The 18,410-nt window shown below is 41.3% G+C and overlaps 1 protein-coding gene across 2 annotated transcripts in view; it reads left to right on the forward strand.

Annotated features, from left to right (window-relative positions):
* MPP7 (membrane palmitoylated protein 7) overlaps positions 1-18,410 on the forward strand; it is a 332,266-nt gene that overhangs the window by 276,648 nt on the left and 37,208 nt on the right. The gene's annotated exons all lie outside the window — the stretch shown is intronic.

The raw sequence follows: 18,410 nt of genomic DNA on the forward strand, positions 1-18,410 counted from the left end.
AATAATCGTTAAAGAAAAAAAAAAAAAAAACTGTCTCTTTGCTCATCAATGAAAAATACACGAGGGAAAGGCGGGAGGGAAACGATAAAAATGATCTCTTTTAATATTTGTGATAAAACTTGGTGATGACTCAACCATGGCCGTAGCCAAACCTTACATGTTTCTTCTTATCCATTAGGCAAGGACACATGTTCAGTTTTTCCAGTGCTGTAATTATATTGTAATCCTCATCAATTAGGAACAGGGGTTTTTGGGGAAAGCTGCGGCGTCCTTATGGTATCTGTAGCTTCACAGAATGAATAGTTGTATGTGTTTCTACTGTTTGTATGTATGTCGTCCATGTTGTTTTATGCTCATTGACCATAATAAGACTGATTGAGAATGTATATTAAAGACTCTGAACACCTCTAGGGGCATTTTTAGGATTGCGTTCAAGTATTTTTTTTTTTTCTCACTTAGTCTTTAATGTAAAAAATTTGCAACGTTTTTGTTCTACTGGGTTAAAGCAAATGTGTCAACATCGAATCACCTATTGTTTAAATCACGTTTTTATGTTTAACATATTTTTAAGGAATTTTTTGGTTATTTTTAATTTCCCATGTCCTTATCTATATTTTAGGGGGGTGCTATATCTCCTTATGGAGAAAGCCTTAATCGTTACATTTGGTGGTATCAGAGGCTTGCTCAGAGCTCATTTGCATCCCTTTCTTCCCAGAATTCCAGAGGAGCATGTATGGCCTATAAGACTCTTCACGCCGATTAAGGCGCTCTCCATAAGGAGATACAGTATACCGTGAATCCTGACCTAGGCCTCTCAACCAATTAAGCTAATACTCTCTGCTCTGCACGGATGAGGGGCAATCATGTCTCAAGGCCTATTTAAAAGGTCTAACATTGACTAATAGGATAGCTGCCTTGGCTTCATTCACATCACCGTTCAGCCTTTCTGTTCTCCTGCCCCGTTTAGGGGCAGGAAAACAGAAAGGACGGATTCGGCACATAACAGCCAAACTTAGCCCACCGGCCCCATAGATTATAAACCTAACGGACCCCATTATAGTCTATGGGGCCCGTGGGCTCCGTTCGGCTCAGTTATGTGCCGAATCCGTCCTTTCTGTTTTCCTGCCCCTAAAGGGGGCAGGAGAACAGAAAGGCTGAACGGTGATGTGAACAAAGCCCTACGTCTGGTGGCATCAGAGGCAGAGCTTGCCTAGAGCTTATTTGTTTAAACAAAAAAACACAAAATCCTGCAGTTTTCGCACTGGCCTCTAAGCCTAATAATAGGCGCCACTTCTTGGTCTGTAAATGATTACTTTACTGCAGTTATCTGCTTATCTGTTATTCTAATCCTGCCTGTAATGATATCACCTCGGTGTATAGATAAGACAGGATCCTCCATTCACAATAGGTGATTGTCAGATCTTATCTATTCTTTCCTTGTACAATGACCTCTGCACAGGTCACAGAGCGGCCTAGAAAACTCTCCCATAGAAGTCACTGAGGTCCCCATTGTGTCCCTCGTGGCTGCCGTAAAGCAATTTTCTTAATGCTTTCTAAATGTTGTTTAGAACAGCTCAGGCAAGATGGCGGCCCCCATAATCATGTTCAGGATAAAGAAATCTGCAATCAGAAAATAAAAATAGATTAGAAAAAAAAAGGTATGTGTTGCTGTCAGGTTTTAACTGGCAGGTAACATTTTTGGTGACAAATTTCCTTTAAGCTTCAGTCTATCTTGCCTTCAGTCTGCTCTGATGACTCAATGTATTGCGCTCATCTCTGAATTCCTGACGGATCATAAACACTTGTTACAGCTCAATTCTTATCAAACTGGATTAATTGTTTATGAGCTGTCAGGGGTTCAGAGATGAGGGCAATACATCCGCTGGTTAGAGCAGCGACCTGACGGGTTCAGTGTGAGCTGAAAGCAAGATACTCTGCAGATAGACTGAAACGTCACCCTGTAGAACAAGAACTGTTGAACATTTTAAATGAAGACCAATTGAAAAAAATGATTTTTAGCCCAAAATGAGTAAAATGCAGTCATAAAAAAATTGCCCCTGAAGGTGTTTATAGCCCTTAAGTTAGAAGATTAATAAGAAGCAAACATTTCTAAACTATATATATTATAATGGTCTCAAGACATGTCTGTTTTAGAAACTACTTGCATGTAATAGCAATTCTGGAGCATCTATTCTTATTGCTCTGTTATGATATTCCTCCATAATTCCTACTAGACATTTATGAATGAATTGGTAATTGGGTGTTACCAGTTTTGGGGGATGGGGGGGGGGGGGGGGTTAGTGTTCCTACATACGCTGACTATCAATTTGGTGCTTCCAGTATCACACTGTGCAGGGTCACACCCCAAACCTGTAACACCCTTTTGGCAGTCATCAATCGAAACTCTAGTCCTAAACCAGACTGGACGTAGACCTCTTCTCCTAGTGTAGTGAAGCCAGCAGCTCTTCATCCACAATGGATGTGCGTAAACCCCTCACTCTTATTATAGGACACATAACGCCACTACAAGCAGCCGGACTAGATCGGCAGTCACCTAAGGAATTAAAATTCCTGGAAAGCATTGTCACATGTCGTCAACAGCAGCGCTCCTAATTGATATCATACGCGCTGGCGGTTTTTAATAGGTGATAGAAAATGTTATTACATTTGCCAGAAGATAGTGTTTCCACAATGTACTTCTCCCGCTTTGTTTTAGTTAATTTAAAAGCAAAAAAAAATTACTTGTAATTGTAACAATGTGCGATCAAGACCGAGGAATTGTTTGCATAGATTAAGGCTTAAGCCCTGGCCAAGAATAATTTTCCACGAATTTGTGTTTTATATCTACGAATCAAATGCAAGCAAATGGTAGTTTTTGTGTCGTGTGTCTGCGATGATTAAAACATAGAGCAGAATTCACCGCATTTTATTGTTTTGCTTTCTTGGGTTTATCAGGTTGTCTATGTGCCTTGCAAGGATGTATACCTATCCTAGCAGGGGCTGTCCTTTGCTTGGGACCCCTTTCTGCAAGCCAGAGAAGAGACATGCCAACCAGTAAATGGCATCTTCCACTGGCAAAAGCAGGTATTTGCAGACAGTCTTGCATGATGTGGAAAGAAGACCTCCAAAAACCTTTTAAGAGGCAAGCATCTGAGCCCCGATTTCACCAATTCACCTTGGCAGTGGTCTCAGTTTAGGGAAAACCATGTGCTTGGGGCTGAGCGCGATACCTAGCACAGCCGCTGTTCAATATACGGCGCTGTGCTTGGTAAGCACGGAGAAGGCCGCAGCACTCACAGGAGCATTGGGGCCTTCTCAAACAGCTGATCGGCAGGGGCCCCCGGCGTCATACCCGCACTGATCATATACAGAGAATAGGCCATCCGTATCAAAATCTGGGAAAACCTATCCTCAGGATAGGTCATCATTATCTGATCGGTGGGGTCTGACACCCAGGACCTCCACCGATCAGCTGTGTGAGAAGGCATTGGCACCCCTGTGAGCACCACTGTCTTCTCACTGCTCACCAAGCACAGCGGCGTACATCGTATAGCGGCCGTCCTTGGGGCTGAGTGCGATACCTAGCACGGTTGCTGTTCAATATACGGCGCTGTGCTTGGTAAGCACGGAGAAGGCCATAGCACTCACAGGAGCTGATCGGCAGTGATCCCCGGTGTCATACCCGCACCGATCAGATACAGAGGTATACATAAGTCATCAGTATCAAAATCTCAGCAAACCCCTTTAACCCCTTCCACTTACCCGATGTGCATTACTGGGCTTATAGCTCTGTCTCAGAAGCTCATTATTGTACATCATTATTGTACCTGCTGTCTAGATGACGCTGTGCTCCTGCATATCGTGCCATTGGCAGGATCCGGCTGTCACATTTAGATTATCAGTTCCTGAACGCAGCCAGGGGCGGACTGGCCATAGACTCTATATGGAAATTTTCCAGTGGGCCGATGCCTAAGGGGGCTGCGCAAACACTCCTCACAGCCCGCCAGGTATTTAACTATCTGATTCTCTCCTATACACCTGGCCAGTGCCCTCCTGAATTCAACTGTATCTCTGTCCTCAGGCTAGCGATACAGTTGAATAGTGTGGCGCATGTAGTAGTATTTTGTACTACACTGTGGTATTTGGTTCTACCTACTTCTGTTGTCCCTGCCTACTTGTGGTGCCGTCTTCTCTCAATTTGGACCCACCTACAACATGAAGCCACTTTTAGGTTTTTTCCAGTGCCACTTGAAGTTACCAGTCCGCTCCTGAGCTTAGCACTAGAGAACTCTGCGTAAATGATGCCACGGGAGAGGCGATTTGTGGTTTCTGTGCTTGTCTCTGCATGCAGACAGTAATCTGTGCGAGGGAACGCATAAATGATGTGTTCCATAATTACCTCTGCCCATATAGTAAAAAAAAAATATGTAAAAAATATCAAGTAAAGTAAAATGTTTCTAAACATAAAACTATAAAGAAAATAACAAACGGTAAAAAAAAAGCCCTCCTCTACACAAAACTCACACATGGCAATATTAGTGCCTGTTCATACGGAGCGCTGAATTTGGCTCGTTTTCTGTATCTTAAAAAACTACAACTCCGAACAGCCTCCGATTCATATCAGTGGGAAGCAGTAGTTGCTTTTTTCTAGCGGAGTTCATACTGCACCACAAAAAGAAGCGGCATGACCTATCTTGGCGCAGAATCCACACTGAGTACAGAAAAATCCAGCTCCGGTAGATGAATTTAAAACTCTTTAATATTTTATTAATGCTTGTACACACATGGAAATCAGTTAATCCGCGCTGAATCTCCCATTGACATTATTGGAAAGCGTTTAAAAACAAAACAAAAAAAAGTGAGTGGAAAAAGCAGTCTTGGAATGAAGTGTACACCCCAAATTGTTTTTTAAAAAAAAGTGTGTAAAAATGCACCAAACGCGCACATAAAAAAACCTGCTTCATAAATCAGCGCTGATTTTGATCCGTCGTGTGAACGTACCCTTGCACTTTCTGCATGACACAGATGCAGTTTGCGTGGGCATCAGGTAATTAGGCATTAATACATTCCCGCCGCAAAAAATATACTTTACCCACGAACATAAAATACCATATTTGCCCCCAGTCACAAAAAAGAAGAAACTAAAAATTTGAGGTAGACTTTAGAAATAAAAATAAAATATGTGTTTAGAGTGCAGAATGCCAGAGGGTAAGCTTTAACTTTGAGCATAAAAGTTAAGAAATCATAAAAAAAAACAAAAAAACTAACGCTTTGTATTCTTTTCCGAAACCGCTTACACTAATTTCAATACAACATTATAGTTATGTCAATAGAAATACGCGTTTGGTTTCCATATGAATATTTCTATGGCTGTAATGAGTTCCCATTTTATGCTTAATATTTGTAATCATTTCAGTTCTTTTAAAACAATATTTCATAATAGAAATATGTCCAGAAAGGTTAAGTGTTTCCATGGTAACAATACGTTATTGTTACTAGGGGGACCACATGCCAGTTTATTGGCCCTGGAAAGACATACCTATTAATACTTAACTTCATATTTTATGGGACCCTGTTCTTTGTCTTGTAAAAATTCAGTGAGAAGTTGGTAATTTTTTATTTATTTTTTTATATATATATATATTACTCCAAAACGTGCAGAATTTAATGTTAATACTGCTGTTTGCTATGGTAACTACCACGGCATTACTTCGCTCAGGATTTCGGAAATGTTGTTCTGCCTCTTGTTCTTAGCCCCGGGTGACGTGTTATTTCATGGTTTTCTGCTAGGATGTAATGAATATTCTCGGTCACAGTGTCTGTTAGGAATTATCATAAAGTCCTAAGTATGTCCCCTCTGCACGTCTGAAATCTCTCTCTACCTGCGAGCACCACGTACTTTATGATTATCTCCATGTCCACACTCGGGGGTAGGATCTGTACGGAGACTCCGGGGACCCTTCGTGTTTACCATGGTAGAGCTGTAGACAGATCTTGGGAGCACTTCATACATTTTTCTTCATGCTCAATCATCCATGAAGAACAACATCTAGAGTGTCAATGATGTCTGTCGGGATCCACAGTCCACACAATTCGCTTCTTGTAAGCTACTTTGGTCCCTGTGAGCATTGTTCTTCCTTGTTTTGTATGAATCATACTTTCCTGAGCTTTGCATTGTGGGGCCTTTTTGTCCTTTTTAGTATTTATGTTAATCAGACTTCAGTTCAGACCCCCAATATGAATCCGACATCAGATCAGACCCTTAATGTTAGGGCTCATGCACACAAACGTATTTTCATTCTGTACCGTTTTTTTTGCGGACCGTATGCGGAACCATTTACTTCAATGGGTCTGCAAAAAAATGGAGGTTACTCTGTGTGCATTCCGTTTCCGTATGTCCGTATTTCCGTTCCGCAAAAAAATAGAACATGTCCTATTATTGTCTGAATTACGGACAAGGATAGTACTGTTCTATGAAAGGCCAGCTGTTCCGTTCGTTCCGCAAAATACGGAATGCACACGGATGTCATCCGTATTTTTTGCGGACCGCAAAATACATACGGTCATGTGCATAAGCCCTTAATCAGACCTCAGAGCAGACCCCCAAAATTAATTAGACCTCAGCTCAGACCCCAAAAAGACTGCAGATTAGACCCCCAATGTTAATCAGACCCCCAAACAAACCTCAGATCACACCCCCAATGTCAATTACACCGCAGGTGAGACCCCCAATCAAACCTCAGATCAGACCCCCATTGTTACTTAGACCCCAGATCCAACCCCAATGTTAATTAGACCACCACTCAGACCCCCAATCAAACCTCAGATCAGACCCCCATTGTTACTTAGACCCCAGATCCAACCCCAATGTTAATTAGACCACCACTCAGACCCCCAATCAAACCTCAGATCAGACCCCCATTGTTACTTAGTCCCCAGATCAGACCTCAGATCAGACCCCCAAAGTTAAGAAGACCGCAGCTCAGACCCCTTATCAGACCTCAGATCATACCCCCAATGTTTATCCGATCTCATATCAGAAAAGAATAAATAAATCAACTCGCCTATCCTGTTCCGGATGCCGCCGCGCCTTAGATCCAGTGCCGTTCCTGCTGCACTGTGCTGTGACCCGATGTCGCACAACTTGAAGTCACAGAGGATTGTTACATCCTCACGCTTTGCGCAGGTAACAGGGCAGCGCCTGCAGAATAAGAGAACGGAGAGGTGAATATTGCCTGCATTCACCGCTCCTCAGTCCTACTGTACTAATGAACGCTTCCATGATAGAAATGTTCATTAGTATTTGCCCTATAAGACTGACATTTTTTCCCCCACTTGTGGGGGGAAAAGTGAGTCTTATAGGGTGAAAAAATACTGTATTTTGAAGATTAACTTTAAGAACTATGGGGGTCATTTATGAACCAATATACGCCACTTTTTGGCATATATTAAGAGCAGAGTTTGTTGAAAAGGTGTTTTGCTGCAAAATCTGCAACTTTTTCCCCTTTTCCACCGCTCACACCAGTGCGTCGAGTGGGCGTTTAAGAAGGCGGACCGGCAGACCCGTCTCATTTATCATTTTCTACGCCGGTTTTTGGCATAGGGTTTAAGCTTGTTGTACGTCACCAGAACATGCACCTAAGTTATGTAGAGGCCCACGCCTCCTCCGCGATTGACAGCCTTCCCTCTATGACTGTGTATACAGAGATAGCTGTCTATTTTTTTTCTCGTTCATCTGTCAGTGTCCTCGAGCATAGTATTGTGTGTTTTATAAGAAAGTGAGTATTCTAGTTATCTTCACTTCCAGTTCTCAGATACCCTCAACAATTTTGATTTTAACAGGCCCGATCATTTGCTCTCAAGGGACATAGTCCACTACCAGAGGTGTCTGGCAGCAGCTTACTCCCCTTTCTCATGTATGTACGGCCACGCTGGGCGAGAATGTATATGGGATGGTCAGTGGTCAAGCAGACAACTATTAAAGATGTATGCCAACATTAAAGAGTAACTAAACCTTTATAACAATTTTTAAAATGATGTCCATAATGCTCTAATAAAACTATTTATTTTGTACTTTATTAAACAATTTTGTATTTTCCTTAGTCTTTTATGTCCCTAAAGCACACTATTTACTGTGCGCTTAAAACTCAGTTCTCCATACACCGCTGAGCGGTGTACGGAGTGTGAAATTTATGAATGGGCAGCAGCAGGCATATTGCTGCTCCTGCCCGTGCCCCCTGTAGGATTACTAACTCCTGGCATAGCACATGGGTACCGTGCACCCATGTACTCTGCCAGGATTAGCTGAGCGGAGTGTGCTCCTGCATTTTAGCTCTTAGCTGTTTTAAGCGCACAGTGAATGGTGCGCTTTAGGGATGTAAAAGACTAAGAAAAATACAAAATTGATTTTTAGGGCATTACGGACATCATATTAAAAATTGTTATAAAGGTTTAGTTACACTTTAAAGATATGTTCACACAGAGTTTCTTGTTGGAGGTTCCTGCAGGTTCTTCAGCCAAAGCCAGAAGTGGATCCAGCAGGAAGGATAAGTATAAGACCTTCCTTTATATTTCCGATTCCTTTCAAATCCACTTCTGGCTTTGGCTGAAAAACCTGCAGGATAATCTGCTTCAAAACCTCCAAAAAAAACCTCTTTGTGAACCAGTGCACTTTGAAGGAAATCCTGAGAAAACTGTTGGGCTGTGTTTGAAGACTGGAATTTAGAAACACTAGTGCATGCAATAAGAGCTCCCATGAATCAATCAAGTACCTGCATCTTCCAGGATGCTTTGCAATTAGCTCTCGTTAACCCCTTCATCCCATGCATCCAAAATAGTCCCTCATATATAACCCCAGAGATACATATGGTGTGTAACACACCCACAATTTCCTCCTCTACTACCTAAAGAGATATAGCTACATATTTCTATGAATTTTAGAACGTAGGATGAATACATTAAAGGTATCTGAGCCGCTTTACCATGAGATCACTACGCTGTCACTGTCGGGAGGGGAACAGAGTAGGGAAACTACTGGGCATGTGCGTCCACCACTGAGTGCAAGAGGTGGTGAACTAGGCAGATAAACAGCAGGAGGCAAATGTAATGTAAAAAAAAAAAAAAAATTATTGCAAGCATATTATAATATTCATCTTGAAAAGTGCCCTAGTCATTGCATAGAAGTACCTTTGTGGGATAACCCTTTTTAGCTCCTACATAACGAGGCCCAGCCGTTTTTATCAGTATCCCTTTAGAATAAGTCTCGCATTGTGTGTTCTCTGCTGCCATTTTTCTGTGAATTATGTATTTAACACAGAGGTTATGGTTGTGAAGTTCTGGAGTTAAAAGTTCTCCCAGTGGACCATGAAGGAGGTTAAGGGTAGCTGTAAAGGAAGAGAATGAGATTTAAGACATACAGTACGTGTTAAATACTTGCAAACTGGCTTCAGCTTCTGAGCTTGCATGCAGTCGCTGTGTTTATACTGAGATCAGATGTGTTTTCTTACTATTTCAGCTAGTCCATGCAAAGCGAAGATATTGTTGAAAAAGGAGCTGTGAACAGTGGATTTGTGTTATCCAGAGTGTTTATTCTAATGGGTTCAGCCACTTAAATCGACACTGCTCCGGCAAAGTGTTCCCTGCAGCTTCCACGTAGAGGAATTTACCACAGCTGAAGAAATATACTCTGGTTTCACCAACCCTTAGAATGAGTAAACCGGGCGGTTAGCTGGTACTGGAAGAGACGAACGTCTTGCCCATTTTTATAATATGACCTTCTTTCATTTTTCTGCTTCACAGTGCCAGCCGAGAAGATCAGGATGTTTTCATCCCGATATTCTGTTCTGAGCTAGCGTTCCCTAGAGGAGAAAAACTAACCAAAGCAAATATGCCTTCTCTGTGGGAAGTGACTCCACAGATATTGTACTAGAATCATCGGTAGATGACGGTGACATCATGCCTTGGACAAGACAGAATCCAAATTGTATGATCAATGATTGTCAACAAGCTGGGACCCCATATGTTATGGAACAGCTTTGGAGTAGGGTAGGACCTTTCATTTACCCTTTATTGTTTTCGAAAGCAAAAAAAAAAAGTCTTCATAAAGGATATTTCAGCCAACGGTTGGTGACGAATGTTAAATCAGTCAGATTCCAAATGATAGGACCCTCGTGGACCCAACCAACACATTTGTGGTGAAGAGAAGAAGTATGGAGCAACAGATGTCTGCTACCACTCCATACAATTCTACGGGAGGTGTGGAAACAACTACACAGATGTGCTGGTGGGAAGGCCTAGAAAACTTGGCTTCTTAGTGGTCAGACCCTTACCAATATAACTCATGGATAGGTCACAAATGTTAATAGCTGTAATGCCGTTTAGGCAAGATCTTCATTCAAGTAGTAGGTCAGAAGCTCTTGGTTGATGTTGAATGCTGCAGGAGATGTCAATCAAGAGCAGAAGGAAGGGGTTGCTGGCGGTAACTGAGTACAGTACACAGATGAAGAAACATCCGGTGGGCATTTGATGAATAATTAGCACACTTCATGTGAGTAAATGAATGTTCATGGAGCATGGGTAATGTCTGAACATTCTCATATTCGCCTAATTAGTTTTGTTAGTCAGGGGTGAACACTGCTGATATATTCCCTTGAAAAATTGGGGACATAGGGATTTTTTGGAAGTCCGATTACACCATGCAACAAAAATAAAAAATTTTTGGTCTGCTACTGGGCAAAAAACATTTGTCCTATACTAAATCGAATGTGCGGATTACAAATCCGAAGTCAGAATTGTTGTAACACGTCACGAAATTTTGCTATGCATAAGTATGCCTAAATTAATGAAGCCCTTGGAAAGCATTAAATAATTTTGAACAGAACGAGTTTTACTCCAACAATTACCTGATCTCCATCAAAGTTTGTGTAGTAAATAGTGTATGAAAATATAATGGAATAACAAAATTTCAAAAAGTCTTGTTTTTCGGTTTAAAAGTCTAGAGCAAGGCCCAGTACTGTTAAAAGTGCTTCAGGCATCTGCTTCTGCGTTTGTGAAAGGTCATATTTTCCCGTTGCAAAAACCAGCAGTAGTCCGACATCATGTTGGGATTCCAGCGGCCTTGATACCTGTTCTCCATTGTAGAAATATCTTCATGGAACCGCTCTCCATGTTCATCACTTACGTGTCCCAAATTGGGTGGGAAAAAGTCAAGACGGGAATGTAAGAAATGGACTTTCACTGACATTCGGCAGCCAAGTTGTTCATATGCTGTAAGCATGTTGTCTACTAATTCAGCATAGTTTGCAGCTCGTCTGTTTCCAAGGAAGTTCTGCACTACTAGCACAAACGCATCCCAAGCTGTAAGACGCACTCGCTTTGTCAGATTCTTGCGCTGATCACAAGTAGTGTATTTGCCACATATGTAGCGGAAATTGTCTGGATCGTTAACACATTTGCGTTTATCCATCTACAGGTTCAAAACTGATAGCACTATAACACATCACTTTATCAAAATCTGTCTAGCTTGCCTTATACAGGTGAAACTCTAAAAATTAGAATATCGTGCAAAAAAACCCCATTTATTTCAGTAATGCAAATTAAAAGGAATTGCATTAATGCAGCTTAAAATTAGAATTTTGTGAAAAGGTTCAATATTCTAGGCTCAAAGTGTCACACTCTAGTCAGCTAATTAATCCATACCCCCTGAGCAAAGGGTACCTCAAAATTTGAGTTTCAAAAGCTGTAAGCCATAATCATCCAAATTATAACAAATAAAGGCTTGAAATATCTCGCTTTGCATGTAATGAGTCTATCTCATATGTTAGTTTCACCTTTTAAGTTGCATTACTGAAATGAATGAACTTTGCAGGATATTCAAATTTTTCGACTTTCACCTGTATACTTACTGCTGACATCAGCCTGAGTGCGTCCGAACAGGTCTGGACATGTCCATTGGAATATCTCCAATATAATGCATTAATATTATATCTGAATAGGCTTTGCATGTATAACTTAAAATCTAGACGTGTCAGGCAAATTCATATTGGGAATCAGCGCGCTCATTTTAGTATAAATCACATGTTTTTCTCTCAGTAGCAGAATCATTGTTGCGCGGTATTATAGCAAATGGAGGTGGACGAAACTCAAGAACAGCATGGTCTCTGTTCATGGCGTAACCTATTCATAAGATAGGAGTGGATCCAAGAGGTGGGATCCAAACCTATTGGACATTTGTGGCATATCCTGTCAATAAGCCATACATGTCCACATTGGACAACCCTTTTAAGGCCCTCATATAGATTAGTGTATTGTTGGACAATCCCCCCTCCTAATATGTATGGGGAGCTCCCGACAGACCGTAGAAGAGGATGCAAGACCAGACTGCACACAGGGGCATTGCGGTGCTGTGGCATCTCCTTTACTGATTTTATATCTGTCTACAGAACTTTCAGTCCCTGAAGTGTTAGTTAAATTGAATGGGTGAGATGTGTATATTTATTTATATTTTTTTAAAGTAGCAGGGTTGCCACGTTGGGTGAGATTTACTGTTTCGTGGGCAGAGATCTGAAATTTACGCTGGAGCCTAGCAGATCTATTGCGTAGGTGTTACTTTGCATCCATAGCAGTGTGAATAGACAAGTGCTTCAATTTCATTTCTTTTGTTTAAACAAGTCCTTTTATTTCACAGTTCGGATCCCGCGTCCAGATTGCTGGCCATCTCCGTTCTAAGGTGCTAAACCCAGCCTCATGTGTCTTAAAAAAAAAAAGAGATTTGGAAAGGCTTCGTTTGGTTGCAATTTGTTCCTTTTGGCTGAAACACATCCCGGAGTTTAGTTCTTACTGACACACAATCTGAGTGCGAATTAAGGGGGGGATAGCTGCTTGCAGGATTAGCTCCAAGCCTGTAATTCCTTACGTGGAGGTCTGCGCCTTTCTTACAGTGACTGGAGGCTAGAGAGATTATAAGCCCCACATTCTTCAATCACAAGTACTTAGAATTTATAGTCGTTTCTCCACCTCTGAAGCACAACATATTTACAAGTCATTCTTTTTAAGCAGCGGGCTGAGAAATGTCAGGCCTCCACATACTAATTAGCCCCTTTCTATAAGACACCTTCCAGTATTGCGAGACATTTTACAAGCTGCTAAAAAGAAGTGTCTTCTGAATCGTAGCCAGGTGTTTTCTAACGCAACCTATCCAAACACGTGAACTTATTAAGCAGCCCAGCTTTCTGCCTCGCGAGCTCTTGGCACCGACCAGCTTACAAATTATTTTATATTAATAAAATAGATTGTCTCTGTTCTCGAGAAGTTCCACCGCGTGCTTCTTATTTCTGTTGTGTTTGGCCCAGTCTCTGTCATGATAAGGAGACCTTAAGGTGTCTGGAGCATGGTGCTTGCTTTGGTCCAGCTCAGACCTCACTCGTATGAGCCGGAATCTACTACGTACTGGTTGATTAATGTTAGACTTTTTTTTGAAGACACCATCCAACGACTGACGTAGCCATTGTGGCAAAGCTCTTTACAAATAATAATAAAACAAATGCACATAAAATTGAGTCATTTTTAGTCCTGGTTCTTCATCAATCACTGATTTACTGGTAAGAAAATTCCCTGTGACTACTCTATGTATTCCCCGTAAAAGTGAACTAAAGAGGATTTCATTTTAATAGCATAACACTGGCTTTACATAGATTAAAAAGGGGTGCCAATACTTTTTATTTTTTAAGAGCAAGAGTAAAAAGCTTTATGGGGCAAATCGATGAAAGTCAACAAAATGAGGAATCGACTGTGTTCTGTTGGTAGTGACAATGGTCAATGTTATATGGGGTAGGGAAGATTTAGAAAACAGTGACCATACTTTTCTGTGTATAGCCTGGCTAATCTTAATATGAAATATTAGATAAATATTCCCTTTCCTTGTTATAGCCTACATGCCTTTATAGATCTATATTTTTTATTGTCCTAAAGCCTTTAAAGTAAAAAATGAGGAACCCTTCCAAAGGATCCTGGTAAAAATATCATTTTGTTTTGTTTCTACACCTCTTACGCCACTTTATATATCTCTATGGTAACAGACTACAAACAAACCTTGTGTAGTCTGATCCTGCAGTCATCCTTTCTTTCTTATGTCTACTACTTCTTACTAACACACATTTGGAGAGTGTGACTACAGAATAAGGCTACACAGAGTTTGTTTGTAGCCTCTTACCATGGAGACATGTAGGTCTACATGGGCTGTAGATGCAAGATGAGATTTTTAACCCCTTTTATTCATGCACAGTTGGTGTCAGCTGTGTCATACAGTTGCTGACCCAGTGCAGTGGCTGATTTCAGAAATTACGCTGATCCTGGCCATTTAACCCCCTAAATGCCACAATCTCCCCCACAACAAAATGGCAGGGTGCTAAGTAATGTTCATGGCAGTCAGGGGCCCGCACATTAATACTTCTATTACCCTGCCTCAGTGGGTAATAGGATAACGGTAAAATCACAATACACTGGAATAAAGAAGTATTGCACTGTATTACCAACAGTGATGAGCGGCAGGGGCAATATTCGAATTTGCGATATTTCGCGAATATTTGGGTGAATGTTCGTCATATATTCGAGAATACGTTATCTCCAGTCATTATTTTCTTGATTTGCGAAAATCGGCAATTGGAAAATTCGCAATAAAAAATTCCCGATACAAAAATTCCCGATCAACACTACTCCTAAAATCAAAGATATTGCAGCCTTCTCATTGGCCCACAAGCAAGAAGCAGTGAGGGTTCATGGGTACTGATCTAAAAAATGTAGAATATTTGCGATTACGAAGATATAGCACTATATTCTAGATATTCGCAAATTCTCGAAGTGGCAATATTCGCGATAAAAATTCGCAATACGAATATTCGCGCTCAACACTAATTGCCAATTGATCACATGGGGAGGGGGGGGGCTAAAAAAAAAAAGGGTTAAGAAAGTTTAAAAAAAAATACATAAATTTACATTGATTTTCATTTCAGGTTCCTTGGTTTAATGTGCTATTAACACAATGTAGTGCAGTGTTTGCACAAACTGACTATAGGCTGTAGTAGTATTTAGTTACTGACTCCATCGCTAACAAAGGTCTTATTACCTTGTCTATAGATTGTAGAGGAACATAAAATAGCTCGTAATGTCATCACTAGATCATAGCGAATAACTTGCCCTCATGGCTATCCTCCAGGTAATGTATCCCTTCAAGACTTTTCAGTCCAGGCAGCCATAATATAATTTGAAAGAGATAAAAAATGAATTTATTATAGAACAAAATACTTGTATAACAGACATGTTGGAGGGTCTCAATTACTGTTTGAACACACATACATATACTCGAGTAACCAGAGGTCTATTATGATGTCACGGTCTTCTCCCAGTCTACTTCAAAGTTGTCTGGCAGCTGTGTTGGATTATACGTTTTATTTTCTTTTCCATTGAATCTCTTCCTTTTCTCGAAATATCCAGAGCAGCTGTCATCTTGTCCACCTGAAGTCTCTTGGTACTCTAATGGCCCTTGTAAATAATATTTGGCGTGACCCTCATGACTCATGGTCACACTTTACCCTCCTATGTTCTCTACCTGCTGATTTCTAAATCAAGAACGTCCTCCTGGCTCGGCTGGTGGCCATCTATGTACCCTGTCAGTTCTCTGTCCCTGATGAGTGTCTCTTACACATGATTGATTACTGTGGTGATGTTTCATCTGTCAGTGTTCTCTGTATAAATAGTGCTGTATGGTCTTTCCACAAAAAGAGTTACCATGTTGAGGTGTACTCTCATAATGTGTTTCACTAATTGGGTAACATGATGGCTCATTATTACACTAATGCAAAAATTCCAACACGTGATCCAAACGGTTTTACCGCTGCAGGTCCCAATAGTGAATTGGGTTAAATTCCCAAAGTCAGTGTACAATATATTCGGGACCGCGCGACTCTCCACTACCCAATCTTCTTAATTTCGAGTCATCCGGCTGTATAGGTATTGTATAGGTATTGCACGAACACCAAGCCCATGTTGTCCTCCAGTCAGATTCAAGCCCGGTACTGTAAGACAACCATGATAACCAATGAGCCGTCATTCCAAAAAATCCTCCTCCCACTACAGCTCCTGTGGAGGGAAGCGTACTAATAGTGAAGTACTGTACACTCCCCTCACACGCGCTCCAGCTGTTATACTCACAGGGGCAGGTAGGAGTTAGGCACATCAAATCACACTTTCCACGAAACTTTCCCCGATTCACTTGTTTCTTTCGTGATCTGCTAGAGCATAAAGACTCCAATAGTGCAACACCGCTCATTCACTTTTGAACCCTTTTGGGTTTTTTTGGTGGACCATTTTAAAATGTAAAGATACCCCATGGGTTTCTAAACCTTTCTTTATATTTCTTATGTGCTCCTGTACACATATTTTTAGCTTCCTGGTTGTGCGGCTGACATACTGGAGGCCACACGGGCACTCCAGCATGTACACCACCCCTGACGTTTCGCATGTTACTTCTCCAACTATCCCAAAATCTTTTTGCCTAGTCCTGGAGTGTATTCACAAGGTGCGGTTTTTGCCTCCCATGCAAAAATAGAGTTAAGGAGAAGGAGGGAAGAACAGTGTCCGTAGTACACTCCAGGACGAGGCTAAAAGACTTTGGGATAGTTGGAGAAGTAACATGCGAAACGTCAGGAGTGGTGTACATGCTGGAGTGCCCGTGTGGCCTCCAGTATGTCGGCCGCACAACCAGGAAGCTAAAAATACGTGTACAGGAGCACATAAGAAATATAAAGAAAGGTTTAGAAACCCATGGGGTAAAATTTACGGGATTGGAGGTAGTAAAAAATAACTGGCGGGGAGGAGACTTCATGGCAAAGATAAATCATCGGGAAGTCAAGTGGATCTATGAGTTAGACATGATTCAACCAAAAGGACTAAATGTCGAGTTTGACTTGACACCCTGCCTAGTGGAATAGAATATATAAGGTGTGTGAAAAGCCCCCGTAAAGATGAAAAGGTTTCAACCTACCTGTGTGGTGGGAGGGAGAAGGAGGTGACGTATGTAGGGCAGAGAGCGAATTGTATCCTCATGAATGGAGTGGTGGAATATAGGTGTGTCTACTATCAGTAACAGGATAGGTGGAAGAGAACATGTGACTTCTTGCTCATGCGTAAGATTGAAAGCGAGCAGCTTTATGAATGGAGGGGTAGAGGAATGAAATGGGCATATATATATATATATATATATATATTTTTTTTTTTTTTTTATTGAAACAAGGACTGGGTTGAGGGGAGGGGGTGGGTATTTAATGACGTCGTTTAGTGTTGGGAGATACACCCCTGATAAAGCTTTGGCGAAACCCGGGTCGGATTATCGGGTTAAGAGGATTTTATATGCTGTATACCGTTCTACTCTTGTAAGTATATTAAAGAAATTTTATGCAAAAGTGAATGAGCGGTGTTGCACTATTGGAGTCTTTATGCTCTAGCAGACCACGAAAGAAACTAGTGAATCAGGAAAGTTCCGTGGAAAGTGTGATTTGATGTGCCTAACTCCTACCTGCCCCTGTGAGTATAACAGCTGGAGCTCGTGTGAGGGGAGTGTACAGTACTTCACTATTAGGTCGCTTCCCTCCACAGGAGCTGTAAGGGGGGGAGGATTTTTTGGAATGACGGCTCATTGGTTATCATGGCTGTCTTACAGTATCGGGCTCGAATCTGACTGGAGGACAACATGGGCATGGATTTTGCATGTACTCCAGTTCTAAAAAATGTTGAAAACTGTAGGTCAATTGAATTCTTATAAAATTGACCCCAATTTGTAGATGACTGACATAGGAGAAATGAGATTATAAACCCTGTTGGGGACAGGAACTGATGTGAATGGCGGCCATCTATGTAAACTGGTGCGGAATATGTACTTTACTATACCTCCATGTTCCTCCAAGTTTATATTTAGCCACCCAGAGATTATTCTCACAGGGTACGGCCACACAGAGTTTTTTAGATGAGGTTGTGAGGCGGATCTGTCTGCAGGATTTTCTGCCAAAGCCAGAGGTGGATTATAAAGGAATAGAATATATAAAGTGCATCCACTTCTGGCTTTGGCAGAAAATCCTACAGGCAGGTCTGCCTCAAAACCTCATCTAAAAAACTTTGGCCATACCCACAGATATTATATAGAATCATGAGAAAACATTGTGGCATATGGCAATATGAAGACCTTGTGCATTTTATTTTCTCTTTTATTTAAAAATAATAATAATCAACAGTTTTTCCTCTACAGCTTTCACTTGCAGTGTCTCTGCAGACCATTGTTCCCCCCTTCTCAGTGAATCAATCGGAGAACAGCTCTGGCAACTCGATCTGTAGACCTTTTCTCTGAACTGTAGCTATTATTA

The sequence above is a fragment of the Bufo bufo genome, chromosome 5 (assembly GCF_905171765.1).
Source record: "Bufo bufo chromosome 5, aBufBuf1.1, whole genome shotgun sequence".
NCBI lineage: Eukaryota > Metazoa > Chordata > Amphibia > Anura > Bufonidae > Bufo > Bufo bufo.